The sequence below is a fragment of the Mauremys reevesii genome, unplaced genomic scaffold, assembly GCF_016161935.1.
Source record: "Mauremys reevesii isolate NIE-2019 unplaced genomic scaffold, ASM1616193v1 Contig111, whole genome shotgun sequence".
NCBI classification, from domain to species: Eukaryota; Metazoa; Chordata; order Testudines; family Geoemydidae; genus Mauremys; species Mauremys reevesii.
Window position 1 is genome coordinate 1 of NW_024100729.1, and position 16,939 is coordinate 16,939.

The 16,939-nt window shown below is 52.2% G+C and overlaps 2 non-coding genes across 2 annotated transcripts; both read left to right on the plus strand.

Annotated features, from left to right (window-relative positions):
* Positions 1-244: 244 nt before the first annotated feature.
* On the plus strand, positions 245-316 carry TRNAC-GCA. Its single transcript has one exon. It is a non-coding gene; the product is annotated as a tRNA-Cys (tRNA).
* Positions 317-1,688: 1,372 nt separating this feature from the next.
* Positions 1,689-1,760, plus strand: TRNAE-UUC. Its single transcript has one exon. It is a non-coding gene; the product is annotated as a tRNA-Glu (tRNA).
* Positions 1,761-16,939: the final 15,179 nt, after the last annotated feature.

The window sequence follows — 16,939 nt, forward strand, 5'->3', positions numbered from 1 at the left end:
TAAGCGGAGGAGAGAGCTGTCCCGTCTGTGCAGTTAACCCATCTCCCCGAGAGGTGGTAGCTATGTCAGCGGGGGGAAGTTATGTTGGTGGGTGTGCAAGCTGTGGTGTCTACATGTGTATATAAAGTTTAATCAAACCCCATTTTTTAAACCCCTGTGGTCTGGGAATAGAAAAGGAGCTCTCTGAGGCAGAGCCCGTCCTTCAAAATCCTTAAGATCACAGACTTGCCTATGCAAATGTCAGGGGGGTATAGCTCAGTGGTAGAGTGTTTGACTGCAGATCAAGTGGTCCTTGGTTCAAATCCAAGTGCCCCCTTACAAGCCTGTCTTTTCAATAAAAATAATTCCATTTCTAGTATGCTCAGGAGCTCTACTATATAGGGATTCCTGAAATGAATGGACACACTTACTGTTTTCCTGTGCAAATGCATAAACACCTAGCAAACGTCCCCCAGCAGAAATCACTTTCAATCCTCTAAGTGTCTTGGTTTGTTTTCATCAATTAAACAAAGACACATGAAGAGACAGGTCCTTGGCCTCCATGGGCTACAATGTGCAGAAGGACAAGAACCACATCCACGTGGGAGGCATGGACTAGTCTGTATTACATTTGGTAAGTAAGTTGCCATTGGGACTGAAAACTCTACTGGGGGTGGACAGGAGCCTGTTACAAAACTAAAATAACCAAGATTTACCAAACTCCCTGTTACACATTCAATCCTCTGTTTGTGCACACGGCATCAACTGGGGCTCTAATAACTGGTAACCTTCCTTTAGCACTGATCGTTGTTCTGTGTAACTTTCAGATGCATTCGAATGGCAGCTGTTCAGAGGTCATGTGCTGCTAGTTCATGAGCAGCAGCAGAGTCTCTGTACGTTACCAACCGTAGAGCTGGGTGTGTCTGCATCCAAGTAACTGCAGAGTCAGTGTAGTACCAGACAGTTAATTGCACAGTCTCACTTTCTGGTCTCATTGATCATTTGGGTAGAAACAGCAACGGTTTGGTGGGTTTTGTTTGTTTTTTCCCCCTTCGTTTTCTCCTAAGGAATGTGTGATCTTGAGCATGTTAGTTTCAGTTCCCTGTGGGTCAGGAAAATTCCATCTCCTTGAACTAGCTGGGAAGTGACCTGTTTGTATCACCTAGAATAAAGGAGCTTTTGTAAAGCAGTTTCATCTTTAAATACGCAGGATAAAAATAGTAAACAGTAAATTCCACAGCCAGACACCAGGCCAGGATCAAGTCATCCCACATAAAAGAACCATGTTGTGGTACATACTGGCCCCATCATGTGGCCATGGCCTTTCCCTCCTCCTCCAGAGTCAGAATGTGATCAGCTCCCACTGAGGGGGAGCAACACCCCTGCCTTGGTCTCTGTGCCAGAGCTCCTATCAGCTCAGTGTCCTTCCTGCAAGAGTCGGCTGCTGAGAGGGTTGCAATGGGGTAAATGAAGGCAGAGGAGGATTGTTCCTGATGGGTTTTCCATTGTGTGTCTCTGTGATCCTGCTGGAGGAAGCATCATTTGAGTTTGTCTCAGTGGCTTGGGTTGGGCTGAGGTTGTGACCCTGAGCACAGGGGTTCTCTGCTCTTAGCCCCTCAGGGAATGGACAATGGAGCAGCTTCAGAAATTGGATAGAAAGTAGCCTAAGAAAGTGTAACATAAGTGAGAGGAAAAACAACATAATTACCTCCCTGGTGGTCTAGTGGTTAGGATTTTGTACTTTCATTGCCAAGGTCTGGGTTCAATTCCCAATCAGGGAAAAATGACTTTAAACCAAAACTGCTTTAGTATTTCTTCACTTACAATATAAACAAATCCATGATATTTTCCTGATTCCCCCCATCTTCCCAGTGTCTCTATGGCAGGGCTGGTTCCAGGCACCAGCACAGCAAGCAGGTCCCTGGGGTGGTCAATGGAAAGGGGAGGTTTCAGTGGCAATTCGTCCCTCTCAGAGGGAAGGACTTGAGGCCAAAAGCAGCAGAGGTAGAGCTGCAGTTGATTGCAGCTTTTTTTTTTCCACTTGGGGTGGCAAAAACGCTGGATCTGGCCCTGCTCCAGGGAAGACAATTTGTTAAATCCCAGATGAGTGCAGTTCTATCAGTTCTCAGCCTGAGTCCTTAGGTCTTAATCCTGAGGATATTGTCCCACCATGGGGCCATTTCCCGCCTCTCTTTCCTAGGGAAGCACAATTTTCCTTGCACAGACACAGGAACAGCAAGATCTTTCTCTGTCCCTTGTGCAAAGCAGGGGGCCAAATTGCAGGGAAACAATGGACAAGCAGGGGGCCCTGGGCACATCCAGCCCTGGCCGTGAGATGTTCCCTCCCCTTTTCTTTATGCCCCTGTTGTTATTTCATGGATTGTCTGGGATGGGGGAAAAGCTGATTTCACTCCAGGTGGAGGGTAAAAAGGACCCTGAAAATCTCAGGACCCAACCCCTGCTACCAGGATCACCGAGGTGCTGGGGATTTGAGTAGGAAAGGGACTGTGTGAATTGTCAAGGTGGGGAATGAATAACAGTCTACAACTAGATCCACCTCATTAACCACTGACACAGGCTAATCCTGCTGCCGATAGAAGGGAAACTGGGAGCGATTCTTTGCTGCTCAGCCATGGAAACAGTGACCCAATTGCAGCACAGTGAATGTGCTGGGGAAAGCTGGACTTCATAGGCAGGTGGAAAGAGCAGACCCTAGAAACACCTGGAGCTCCCCCACACCACTTCTGCCACCGGATCAGGTGTTGAGCGGCTCACAGTGCCCCTCCCCTCCCATTACCTTCCAGCAGGGGGTGGCAGCACCCTCCACCCAATGCAGGGGAGAGGGCTGAGTGTATCTCTGCACCCTGAGTCCAGGGCACCCACTCTCTCTGCCCCACACATCGAATCTGGCCCTGCTGCAAAGTGACCCCTAAGAACCAGCAGCCTCAAGGACCGCAGGTTTGGCCCTCAGAGCAGGGAATGTGCAGCCCGGTCTTCGGCGGTAATTCGGCGGCGGGGGGCCCCCACCGCAGGTCTTTGGGGCACTTCGGCAGCGGGTCCCGGACCGGACGGGGCTCCCCGCCGCCGAATTACCGCCGAAGACCGGGTTGCGCTTCGGCGGCGGCCCCCACCCCCAACCTCTTACCCCCGGTTCCCTCCTCGCCCAGAGTCTCAGCGCCTCGCCGGAACAGCCACAGCGTGTGGCCGGCGGGGCCTGAGCTCCATCCTGCTCAGAGCCGCGTGGGGAGGGGGCGGGGCTGGGAGCTCCACGCTGAGCGGAGGGAGCAGAGCTCAGCCCAGAGCTCCCAGTCCCGCCCCCTGACGACGCGGCTCGAGCGGGCGGCTCAGGGGCCCCGGCGGAGACTCGGCGTTTGATGCGCTGAGGCTCCAGGAGAGGGGCGGAGGCGGGAGCCCCCGCTGTTCTCTTGGGGGCCCCTGCGGAGCCCGGGGCAAATTGCCCTCTTTGCCCCCCCCTCTGGGCGGCCCTGGCTCAGATGCCCCAGTTATTGCACCCTGGCCTGTCACAGAGTGAGAAAAGACACAGCGGGACCCAGCCACCCTACAGTGATCCCATGGACAAGAACCTGGCTGGGAGTGGGGTGAAGGTTCCCTCTGGGCAAAGGGGAGCTGAAATCCCTCAGTGTCCTGGAGTTTAAGCAATGGAAGCTTCAAACCCTGCAGGGGTGTGGGCTGAGGTGCATCAGCAGAAGATTGGGCTGGACGGGGCGGCAGGTTTGGATAATTTTTGGTGGTGCCCAGAATGGGACCAAGTCCTGCCCCACCCCATCCCCACCCCACCCCACCCCCACACAGGGCCAGCTTTAGGCCGATTCTCCCGATTCCCCTGAATTGGGCCCCACTCCTAAGAGGGCCCCGTGCCCAAGCCCTGGTTCTGCGTACTGGCAAGAGCTGGTGTGCTGTACCAGGGTGGCCCGGCTTCCCCAGGGGGCAATTTAAAGGGCCTGGGGCTCCCAGCAGGGGCTGGGATAGGGCTGGGGTAGGGCTGTGGGACGCTGGGGGCTATTTAAAAGGTCCAGGGTTCCCATTGCTTCTACCGCCCCGGCCCTTTAAATAGCCCCCAGAGCCCCGCCGCTTCCCCAGGGCTCCCAGAGCTATTTAAAGGGCCGGGGCGGTAGAAGCAGGGGAACCCTGGGCCCTTTAAATAGCCCCCGAATCCCAGGCTGCTGCTGCTATCCCAGTGGGGGAGGGAGGAGGAGGGAGCACTTACCGTACAGGGTGGGCTGTACCCTCTGTACCCGCACCCCCTGCCTGCAGCCAGCCCCTGCTGCACCCCCTGCCCTGCCTCCAGCCCCTCACCCCCTGCCCTGCCTGCACCAGCCCCTGCCTCCAGCCAGCCCCACACCCCCTGCCTGCAGCCAGCCCATTTCCAGCCAGCCCTGCACCCCCTGCCCTGCCTGCACCAGCCCATCTCCAGCCAGCCCTGCATCTCCTGCTCGCAGCCAGTCCCTGTTGCACCCCCTGCCCTGCCTCCAGCCCCTCACCCCCTGCCCTGCCTACACCAGCCCCTGCCCACAGCCAGCCCCACACCTCCTGCCCACAGCCACTCCATCTCCAGCCAGCCCTGCACCCCCTGCCCTGCCCACAGCCAGCCCCTGTCTCCAGCCAGCCCTGTACCTCCTGCTCACAGCCAGCCCCTGCTGCACACCCTGCCTGCACCAGCCCCGCACCCCCTGCAGCCAGCCCTGCACCCCGTGCCCTGTCTCCAGCCAACCCCTGTCGTACCTCCTGCATCTCTGCCTGAAGCCAGCCAGCTCCCCACACCCCCCTGCCCGCACCAGCCCTACACCACCAGCCCCGCACCTCCTGCCTTGTCTCCAGCCAACCCCTGCTGCACTCCCCTGCCTGAAGCCAGCCAGTCCCGCACACCCCATCTCCAGCCAGCCCCGCACCCCTTGCCCTGCCTGCAGCCAGACCCTACCTCCAGTCAGCCCCTGCCCTGCCTCCAGCCAGCCCCATGTCCACTGGTGCCTGCAGTTCCCAGGGCAGTAACCCTGCACACCTGCTTCAATGAGGGGGGCAGGGAGCAGCTGGAACCCACACATGTGCACACCGTAGGGTGACCAGACAGCAAGTGTTAAAAATCGGGATGGGGGTGGGGGTTATTAGGATCCTATATAAGAAAAAGTCCCAAAAATTGGGACTGTCCCTATAAAATCAGGACATCTGGTCACCCTAGCACAGCCCCAGGGAGTGGCAGGGACCCACACATATAAAACGGAGCTCGTTTCTGGTTCAGGCCCATCTTTTTAAAAAAGAACTTTAGGTAGGGTTAACATACACACGTATTTTCCTGGACATGTCAGGCTTTTTGGTTCTTAAATCACTGTCTGGGAGGAATTTTAAAAATTTAAAAATTTAAAAATTCCTCCTGGGAAAATACGGACGCATGGTAATGCTATTGGTACAAAAAATACATACTGTGGCACATCCCTTAAATCAGAACTTTTTATAGGGAACCGGTTCCTAAGAAATGAAAGTCTTATAAATTTTTAGTTATCCCTGCCGGGGCCCCGCCAAAAATGACTGCCCAGAGTTCGAGAACTGTCCCTGTTCTCATTGGACAGATGGGGAGAAGCCTGAAGTACAAAGAAGGGAAGTGACCTTCCCAAGGGCCTACACAGCAAGGTGGTGGCAGAGCCAGAAAGAGAAGCCAACAGTCCTGACTGCTGTTCTAATGGACAAAAAAAAAACCCAGAGAAAAGGATAGAGCCCAGGAATCGAGATGGTGGGGAAATTTCATTGAAACCATTTCTGTCAGAAAATCCCCTTCAGACTAAACCAGTTTGTTTCTCGAAATCAAAACAAGTGAGATGAAAGTTCTTTGCAAAAATATTTTGTTGCAAAACAAAAGCATCTCCTGTTTGTCACAGTGTGTTAAATTGTCTCGTCACACACAAAGAGGAGACACTTAGATCTCAAACATTAGATAAGATGCTTCAGTCTGAGCTAAGTAATTGCTGCTCTTAACAATTTCAAAATAAAAAAATACAAATCAAATAGACTATTTCAGCTATTCTATTATGTCATAATCTGCTCTGAGTAAACGTGATAGGACACCGCATATTATGCACTACTCCTAGTGACACTCTCCAATGGATCCCCACCCACCGTGAGGTAGGTAGGAGAGGATCATTATTATCCCTACTTGAAAGAGAAAGAAGCTAAGGCTGAGAAAGGAGAATTGACTTGTCTTAGGTCACACAGCCAGTCAGTGGCAGAGTTGGGAATAGGACCCAAGAGCCCTGATTTTCAAACTAACCATCGGATCTTGAATTTCAGACACTGAATGACCTGAATAAAGTGCTCTCAGATGAGCTCCAGACCAACAACAGTGCACAGTAATTATTCAGCAAGTATTTGAGGAGAACTGCAATGTTAGAGAGAATCATGAACTGCTCAGAGACCATTAATGCAGCGAAGCAGCAAAATTCATCAAACATATGACTGGTTCTGACTTATTTCCTTGGGCTTAAAAGAGAACAAGGACCTGAGTCTCCTCCCTGTCAATAACCCCCTGCTCAGCCAATTAGGGTAGAGACTGAGGACGGGAGGCTGAGGGTTCTCGCCCAAAGGATGGCCCAGGTCACTGGTGGGGATCACTGCCCGAGCACTATTTCAGCCCCACATTTTTGGGTGGACCTCCCAGAGTGGGAGCTGCAGAGCATTCCCCTGAGACACATACGCACACCCCTCCTGGTGTTGGGAGGGGAACAGGAGAAAGGACAAAAGAAGCAAGAGACAAAGAGAAAGGAGGGAGGGATGGATGGATGGAGGAAAAGGTGAAACAGAAAGGACAAACCCTAATGACCCCAGTGATTCTAAGGGACAAAATCCCAGGTGCGGAATAAAATTCTGCCTCCTTAAGTTCGTGTTTTCCATGCCTAGAATTCAGCTGTCACCAGATGGATCAGACTGAACAGGTTTCAAACCTCGAGGAGGCTTCAACCTTCTAAACAGGGATGGCTGTTTTCTAGTAAAATCAGGAAAAGGGAAGGAGAAAACTCGAAAAAGCTTCCTCCTGGCACTCACGTCCATGAACCCGAATACTCTCTCAGTCCTCAAAGAGAGACCTGGAGAAGGAGACTTGCTGAAGCAAAGCCACAGGGTCTCTGAGGTTTCCCTGGCCCCTCACCCCTGTCCTGCTTGGCTGATGTCAGCATCTCTCTGTGAGGTCACCACCTCCCCACCACCTTTGACCAATAGCCTGAGGTCCTGCAAAAAGCCTTTGTGATGTCACTGCCACACCCATCCCTTGCTGTGCCAATGTCCTGCCCCTGCACATGCACTTTGGAGGTTTGAGCTACTCCCTGTGGATCACCTCACTCAAGGAGCGTTTGTTCTAGGAAGCAAGCCGGCTAGACAGGAAAACATCGGAAACATTTCCCAATGCTACACTCAGTTTTTCAGAAATTAGTCGACTATATGGCCAGAAGAGACCATTAGAGCATCTAATCTGACCCCCTGCATATCACAGGCCTCCTGTATGACACCAGAGCTACTTTTGGGGCAAACACATTCCAGAAAGGCATCTAGTCTTCATTAAATGACATCAGGAGATGGAGAATCCACTACTTTCCTTGGTAGCTTGTTCATGTGGTGAATCATCCTTGTTGTTGAATATTTGTGTCTTATTTCTAATATGAATTTGTTTCTTTTCACCTTCCAGCCACAAGCTCTTGTTATGCCTTTCTCTCCTCAATTAAAAAGCCCTTTAATACCCAATCTTTTGTCTCCATTAAGGCCCTTCAACACTTCAATGAAGTCACCTTTCAATCTTCTTTTGATAAGCTAAACAGGTTGAGCTCGTTCAATAGCTCACTAGAAGGCATTTTTCTCCAGCCCTGAGAACACTTTGTGGCTCTTTGGTCATCAGACTCCTGAACTACAGCTGGATGTGGTTCTTCTTCTTCTGCACAACATAGCTCCTGGAGAAGAGGGATCTGCAAATGTACATTCGTATGATACCTTTGTTTAACTGATGAAAACATAAACTAGACACTTAGAGGATTGGATCTGATTTCAGCTGATGGACAGCTTTGCTAGGTTTTTGTGCATTTGGACAGCAAAATGTTGAGTGTTTACATTGTTATCAAGCACTCCTGTATAGAGGAGCCCCTGAACAGAATGGGGAATGGAAATGAAAATGTTTAACTTTTTAAAAAAAAAGAAAGAAGGTTATAAGAGAACACGGGGGTTTGAACTGAGGACTATTTAAACTGCAGTTAAGCACTCTAACACTGAGCAATATCCCCAATGACAACAGGAGTATGGAATCGTGATGTCCAGGACTTTGAAGGACAAACCCTGATTCATCGAGCTCCTTTGCCATTCCCAGACCACAGGTGGTTTTCAAAATGGGGTTTGATTAAACGTCTTAAATGTGGTAAACACCACAGCTTGCACACCCACCGATATAGCTTCTCCCACTGACATAGCTGCCACCTCTTGGGAAGTGGATTAACTACACCCCCAGGAAAACTCTCTCCCATCAGTCTAGAGCAGTGGTTCTCAAACTGTGGGGCAAGACCCCAAAGTGGGTCATAACCCTGTTTTAATGGTGTCGCCAGGGCTGGCATTAGACTTGTTGGTGCCTGGGGCTGAAACCAAAAGTCTGAGCCCCACCACCCAGGGCTGAATCCCTCAAGCTCTGGTTTTGCCCTCCCCCAACTGGGGCAGGGCTCAGGCTTTGTCTCCTCTGCCTGTGCTCAGTGTAGAGGGGCTTGATGTGTCTTTCTAGGGCCATGTAGTAAGTTTTTTGGGGTTTTTTTTGGCAAAAAGGGGTTGTAGTGAAAGGAAGTTTGAGGAACCCTGGCACAGAGCCTCTGAATATGTCTAGACTTGGCTCCCTGTGGCAGATAAGACACTGGAAGTACAGCCATGGAGACACCACACCCCAGCCTGGCCTAGCAGGCAAGAATCAAATCTCCACAGACAAGGGGCTGTTGTTTTCTAACCCATCTCCCTAAGCCCTCAGCCACCACCACTTAACAAAGGGGCTTTTCTACACTATGGTTCTGGTCTCACTGAAGGGTCATTTCCAATTGTTTGCTCAGACCAGCATTAGGGAAAATGGTGCCCTGGGCAAAGCTTGTACTTTGGCACTTCCCCATTGCCCCTGGACGATCCCCACTCCCCCTTTACCGCTAGCTCCTGCACTCCCAACCCTTGCACCTCCTTCACCCCTAACTCCTGCCCCCTCCTGTGCCCCCTTTGCCCTTAACTCCCTGGGCCACCAGCCATTGCTCCTCTCCTGCAGCCCCTTCACATGGCTCCAGTGCTGGGGGCCCCGCACGTGTTCTCCCTTTCCCTGGGCTTTGGCATCACTAGCCCCTGCTTAGCGAGTAGGGTTCAGTGGTCCCCAAAATGTGGGGCATGACTCTTAGGGGGACACAGAGGAACATTCATGGAGTCAATGAAATCAATTGAGCTTCTTCAGTTTCTCGCTACAGATATTTCCCTTGTTTTTAAAGACAAAAATCCTGATCTTTCCAACGGGAGCTGCTGCTTCAATGTTCAGTTTGGGGAGGGATTTGGCTGCACTCAGAGATCTGCCCGCGGGTTACAATCTGCGATCCGAAGGGCCGAACGCAAACAGCGTTTAGATGGGACCATTACTGCCACCCCCGTAGGGCCAAAGACTAGAACTGACCAGCAGAGTTTACAGCTGGAGCCTGGGACGCTCCTGAACAAACTGGGCACGAAGCCTCTCGTGTGGGATCCTCACTGTGCAGCAGGAGGCGGAGGGAAGCTGATTGTCAGGGCTCAGGGCTACACCCTGCCAGGCTGAGCCGGTGTCTGTGCTAAGCTCGGCATCAATCAGGTGATTCTGGGCAGTTCGGGGTCCCCAGGCTCCCACAGGAGGGTGAAGCAGGTCACCCCTGGAGCAGGTTAAAGCTGCAGGGTGACAGTGGGGCTGCTGCCCCTGTGAACAGCTGCTGTAGCACCGCCTGGGCAGGACAGAGAGAGCCAGTTATAACCCCCCCAGCCTGTGTCGGGGGATGGGAGCACTCACACCCTGGGGACCCACCCACCAGAGATCTACGGGTGGGAGAGTGGCACCCACACACCCAGGATGTTGTAGGCGGGGACAAGGGCATCCACACTCTGGGATCATCTGCAGAGGGACGGACACCCACACATCCAGGATTCTGTATGGGGGGCAGAGGTACCCGGATACCTGGACGGGGGATGGGGGGCACCGAAACATCCGGGATCTTACCTAGCAGGACAGCGGCGCCTGCAGCTCGACATGAGACGGGGGCGGGGGGAGCAGAAGCATTTCCCAGTTCCAGGCTGTCCCCGTCTGGCCAAGGCACAGAGCTCACAAGCAGAGTTTAAAGCTCCAGCTGCCAGGCTGAGAAATAAGCCGGGCCCTGTGGCTGGTACCTGTGATCCCAGCTCCTGGGGAGGCTGAGGCTGGCGGATCGCTTGAGCTCAGGAGTTCTGGGCTGCAGGGGGCTGTGCTGATCGGGTGTCCGCACTAAGTTCAGCATCAATATGGTGATCCCGGGGGAGTTTGGGGTCCCCAGGTTGCCTAAGGAGGGGTGAACCGGCCCAGGTTGGAAACAGAGCAGGTCAAATCTCCTGTGTTGATCAGTAGTGGGATCGCACCTGTGAATAGCCCCTGCAGTGTAGCCTGGGCAAGACAGTGAGACACAGTCTCTTTTTAGACACACACACACACCCCGCAGAGCCTGGAAGGGGGGATGGGAGCACCGACACGATGGAGAGTCTGACTTGGGGGGAGGGATGCCCCCTTGCCACATGGATCTTGAAAAGGGGAACAGAGACACCCACAGATCCCGGATGGGGGCAGGCAGGGGAAACCACACACTGGAGCTAGTTCATGGGGTGGGGGACAGAGATACCCACCAGAGATCCTGGATGGGAGCACCCACATGATGGGGATCTTGAACTGGGAGGAAGGATGCACCATGTCCCAGAGGTTCTGAAGGGGGAACAGGGACACCCACACACCAGGTGTCTTGCAGCAAGAGCTGCGGTCTTGATTTACACAGGGCAGTGATGGGGAATTAACCACGTCCCTTGCGGAGCTTGTTCCACTAGATGATTAGCCTCACTGCCAGGACGGCTTCAGGAAGTGCGGGGCCCAATTCGAACAGTTTCGATGGGGCCCCGGCAGGGATGACTAAAACAAAAAAACACTTAAAAAAACCCCCTTTCGTTTCTTCCATGTATTATTTACTTTCCATGACTATATAAATAATAACAAAATTATCTATTACATACATTGCATCATATATTAATTAGCTGATTTGCACTTTCATATCAGGAAAATAATTTGTTTTGATAGTTGTACAACTGATTTTCTTCACTAATGTTTATTTTATTAAAATTTATAAATATTTCCTTATTAATATAAAATTGCCCCCTTCTTCCCCCCCCCAGCGCCGCCCGGCCCCGTGGAAACAAACCCTCCTTCCCCAGCTCCGCCCCATCGAAACAAGGTTCGGTGGGGGCAGGAAGAAACTGCACATGGGGTGACCAGATCACAGCAGTAAAATAGGACCTGCCCCCTCCCTGCTGGGCCCCACCATCACACCCCTCTTCACCCTCTAGCCCCCCGCTGGCTTGCTGCGTCCCTCCTAGTCAGTCCCCACCCACCACTCGCCTCCTTTCACCTTCTCCCTCGCCTGCCAGAAACCCCCATGCCCGCCCATAGGCGACAGGTTTGTATAATTTTTGGTGGGGCCCAAAATGGTGGTGCCCCCCCCGCTCCCGCCCTGTAAGCCGATATAAAATGAAGCTACAATGCGTCAGTGCCACAAGATTACAAGGGTCAATTAAAAGTGGAAAGTCAGAAGCGGCACTTGCCTACTTCAATATATGGTATTATATTTTGTTGCACCTGTTGTGACAAAGTGGGAATGTTCTTAATGTTTTCTCTGAATACTGTGTGGGTGCCTCAGTTTCCCCTGCAAGATGCCAACTGAAGGTGTTGGGGACAAAGAGATCAGGTGGCCTCCTTGTCCAGAAGAGACCCAGAGGAGGGAGTGTCAGTTTGGAGCTGGCTGGGGAAATGGGGAGAGACACAGAACTTGGTTCTGGGCTCCCCACCCCACAAGATGGGCCTGACTGAGGGGTCCTGTTTTCTGTACCAACAAGCTCTGTTTAAACTGTGTTCCCGTCATCTAATAAACCTTCTGTTTTACTGTCTGGCTGAGAGTCACGTCTGACTGTGGAGTTGGAGGTGCAGGGACCTCTGGTTGCCCCAGGACCTGCCTGGGCAGACTGGCTGCGTAAGGCGCACAGTGTGGAAGGGCTGAATGCTTCGAGGTCAGACCCAGGAAGGTGTAAGCTTCCTGCACTGGAGACAGTCTGCTCCGATAGAGAAAGCTCCCCCAGAGTCCTGACTGGCTTTGTATGGAGTTGTTCCAAAGCATCCCAGCATCCCCTTCCACACCGTGCGCTTCCCGGAAGTCTGCACAGGCACTGACACTCCCTCCTCTGGCCTTTGTCTCTTTTCCAGGCATTAGGAGGCCACCCGATCTCTCTGTTCTCCAACACCTTCAGTTGGCACCTTCCAGGAGAGCGGCCCAGGCCATCAGTATCCAGGAGACAGGGTTTCAGCCATTCTCTGTGCAGACGGCATCACACTAGCACTCTAGGGCTCTACAACAATCACACCCCCTTATCCCACCATCTAGATCCTTGAGAAATGCACAGGGGAAACTGAGGCACCCACACTGTATTCAGAGAAAACATTAAGAACAGCCCCACTTTGTAACACCTGTATACAACTAGTTATACACTTTCAAGGGGTGTAAAATAGTCAAGTATTGTGCTAAACAAAATGATACTCCAAACTGACCACCAAATTTAAGTTGCATGTTTTTCCCCTCAGGTGTGGGCTCTGGGGTTGGGCTGGGGATGAGGGGTTCACAGTGCAGGAGGGTGCTCAGGGCTGGGGGTGCAGGGACTGGGGTGGGGCAGGGCTGGGGATAAGGAACTTGGGATGCAGACAGGCTGCCCCAGGGCTAGGGCCAGAGAGGACCCCCCTCCCTGTTACCGGCAGCTGCAAGCTCCAGAGGAGGGACCCATCGTCCCCACCTCCCGCAGCACACTCACTCTGCGCCACAGTCACTGCACATGCTCCTAGGGACTCTCTCAGGTCCAGAAAGCCCACTCGCCTTCCCTGTGGTGGGTACCAGGTGTCACGGAGTCCCTGGGCGATGCTCTGGAACTGCTCCCCACCAAGCCAGGCAGGACTTTGGGGAGCCTCCTCTCCCTCGGAGCAGACTTTTTCTGGGCAAGAAGCTCACACGGCTTCACCTTCCTGGGTCTCTCCTTGGAGCATTCAGCATCCTCTGCCCCTCTGTGCGCTTCCCACAGCGAGCCCGCCCAGGTGGGGTCCTGGGGAAGCCAGAGGGTCCCGCCCCCCCACTTTGCAGTCAGACGTGTCTCTCAGCCAGCCAGTAACACAGAGATTTATTCGATGACAGGAACAGGGTGTAAAACAGAGCTTGTAGGTACAGTGAACCGGACCCCTAGGCCGGGTCCATTCTGGGGGCAGTGAGCCAGACCCCCCTTGTCTGCACTTCACGCCTGGTCCCCAGCCAGCTCCAGACTCCCAAACCCCCTCCAGCCCCCACTCCTCTCTGCTCACCTGATCTCTTTGTCTCCAACACCTTCAGCTGGCACCTTTGCAGGGGAGGGGCTCAGGCCATCAGTTGCCTGGAGACAGGGTTTCGGCCATTCTCTGTGCAGACACCATCACACTGGCCCTCTAGGGCTTTACAACAATCACACCCCCTTATCCCACCATCTAGAGCCTTAAGAAATGCATTGGGGAAACTGAGGCACACAGACAGTATTCAGAGAAAACATTAAGCACATTCCCACTTCGTAACACCTGTATACGACCAGTTACATACTTTGAAGGGGTGTAAAATAGTGAAGTATCGTGCTAAACAAAATGATACTCCAAACTGACCACCAAATTTAAGTTGCATGTTTTTCCCCTCAGGTGAGGGTTCTGGGGTGGGGCTGGGGATGAGGGGTTCACAGTGCAGGGGTGTGCTCGGTGCTGGGAGTGCAGGCTTTGGGGTGGGGCAGGGCTGAGGATGAGGAACTTGGGGTGCAGACAGGCTGCCCCAGGGCTAGGGCCAGAGAGGACTCCCCATCACCACCACTGGCAGCAGCAAGCTCCAGGGGAGGGACCCCTCCTCTGCCCCTCTGCCCCCACAGCACACTCACTCTGCACCACAGTCACTGCACATGCTCGTAGGGCCCCTCTCAGGTCCAGAAAGCTCACTCACCTCCTCTATGATGGGTACTGGATGGGGGGGGTTGCCATCACAGGTGGCCTTCCATGTTGCTGCCCCTCACCATAACTTCACTGTGGATGGGGGATGGGGCTGCCCCTTCCCCAGCATGGGGCAGGGGCAGGGGCAGGGGCGGAATCATAGGGTCAAACACTCACAGAAGCCCCAGCAGCTGCTAAGGTGAGATCGGACTCACAGGGCTCCCGGAAACCTGCCAATTTGGCTCACGGTGAAGGTGTATACAACTCATCTGTGCTGTAGAAGGGCTCTGGGAGTTGAAAGAGTTGTGAATTTAACCCTCTAGGTTCCGGGCCTAATCTGAAACTGTTTCAAAACCAATTCCTTAAATAGACCATAGTTTGAAGCATCAGCAATAGGCATCTTACTGAATATATCCAGAGCTTTCCCAGCCAATTTGGCAACCAAAGTTGTCATCTTCCCTTTCCCGAATAAGCACTTTGTCTGTCCTCCGGGCAACACGCTTAAAAATCACTACCAGTGTCTCAAAGCAATCAGCTGTGCACATATCCTGCTCGACTACGCCACTGTGATGGGTTCGGTCACAGAGATCCCCTTGGGACTGAAATTACTTCCGAGCCCGTTTTCCCTGCCAGCTTGGGACTCCAGAACCCTGCCTTGTTGAGCCAGACACCCTAGCCTGCTGCAACACAGACCCAGGCTCTGGGCCACACTCCCAAAGCTGCAGACTTTAACTCAAAACAGCTCAGCACCTGTTTCCAGCACCCAGCTCCCAGTGGGATCCAAAACCCCAAATAAATCCCTTGTACTCTCTATAAAGCTTATACAGGGTAAATTCCTAAATTCTTCACCCTCTAGATCACTGATAGAGAGAGATGCACAGCTGTTTGCTCCCCCAGGGATTAATCACTTCCTCTGGGTTTATTAATAAACAAAAGTCCTTTTTATTAAGGTTAAAAAGTAGGAGTGAAGTGATTTCAAGTAATAACAGACAGAACAAAGGAAGTCACCAAGCAAACTAAAACAAAACACGCAAGCCTAAGCCTAATACATTAAGAAACTGATTCCAGGGAACAGCTCACCCTCAGAGGTGTTCCAATCAGCTTCTTTCACAGACTAGACTTCTGCCTAGTCTGGGCCCAATCCTTTCCCCTGCTTCGGTCTTTGTTACTTCCAGCAGACATCTTAGGTTTTCTCATGACTGGCAGGGGTTTTCTCATGACTGGCAGCCCCTTTGTCCTGCTTCACCCCCTTTTATAGCTTTGGCATAAGGCGGGAATCTTTTGTCTCTCTGGGTCCTCACCCTTCCTTCTAAACGGAAAAATACCAGATTTAAGATGGATTCCACTATTGTGGTCTCTGTAAGACCCCCTAGTTTCCATTCTTCCTGGGTTGGCCCACACGTACACAGGAAGGTTTGCAGGTCAATAAACCATTTACAACCAATTGTCAATGGGAGCCGTCAAGGTTTTAAACCGCCATTAGTGGCCCACGCTTTGCACAATTACAATAGGACCTCAGAGTTAGACTTCATATTTCCAGCTTCAGAGACAAGAATGAGACATGCATACAAATAGGAGGCATATATTCAGTAGGTTAGAACCTTTGTTATGATACCTTACAAGAGACCTTTTGCATCAAGCATATTCCACTTACATCATACTCACACTTATAAGCATCTTTTCATAAAACGTATGGAGTGCAACGTCACCGGGTGCCCTACCTACCCTGCTTTCGCTGCTTCCTGATGGCACAGAATTGACAACAAAAGAGCCAGGCTAGGAGGCTTCTAAAACCGAGAGAGCTGTTCTATCGCGTCCACATCCTCTCAGGAGGCGTCAAACCCCCTCTCTCCATTTCCATCCCCCAAATCCTATCAGCTCAATGAGTTTTGTCCCTGGAAGAGCCTCGAGGGAGGCAGAAGAAGCGGAGAGGATTGCGTTGGGGGTAACTAAAACAGAGACGAGTTGTTCCTCTTGGGATTTTGGTGTGTTTCCCTGGTGATCCTGACGGAGGAACGGGAAGCATAATTCCATTTTTTTCAATGCCTCGGATTGGGTTCAGCTGGTGAACTCTCTGCTCTTGTTCTCACAGGGGAATGGAGACTGGACCGGTTTCCCAATTTGGACAGAAAGTGGCTTGCCAAAGCCGAGGAAAGCCTGCTTCCTGCCTGCACTGAGTTGACAAACTGGGGAAGCCAAAGCTGAGAGACCCCGTAGACGAAGTCAGAGTGCTATCCGCTCACATGGAGGGGGAGCACAAGCCCTCCCTGGGTTTCTCTGCCCAAATTATAATCAGTTGAGTGATTTTCCTGGACGAGCCTCTAGGTAGGCAGAAGAAGAAGTGAAGAGGGTTGCGATGGGGTAAATGAAAACCGAGGACTCTTCCTCTTGAGATGTCTTTGTCTTGCTCTTGTGATTCTGATGGATGAACCTAAAGCGTCATTTGAGCGTGTTTCAGTGCTTTTCCTCGGGCTCAGGTTGTGATGCTGAGCACAGGGGTTCCTTCACTCTCTCTGCTTGGACCCTCTGTAATGGGGAATGGACCAGCTTTCGAAAGAGCCTAGTGGAGCTGAATGAAAACAGCAGTAAACATCCAGGTTCACCCTAGATTAATCTTTTGTCCCCAATTTTCTTGGGGAAACAAAACAAAAACAAGGTTTTCTTAAGAACTCA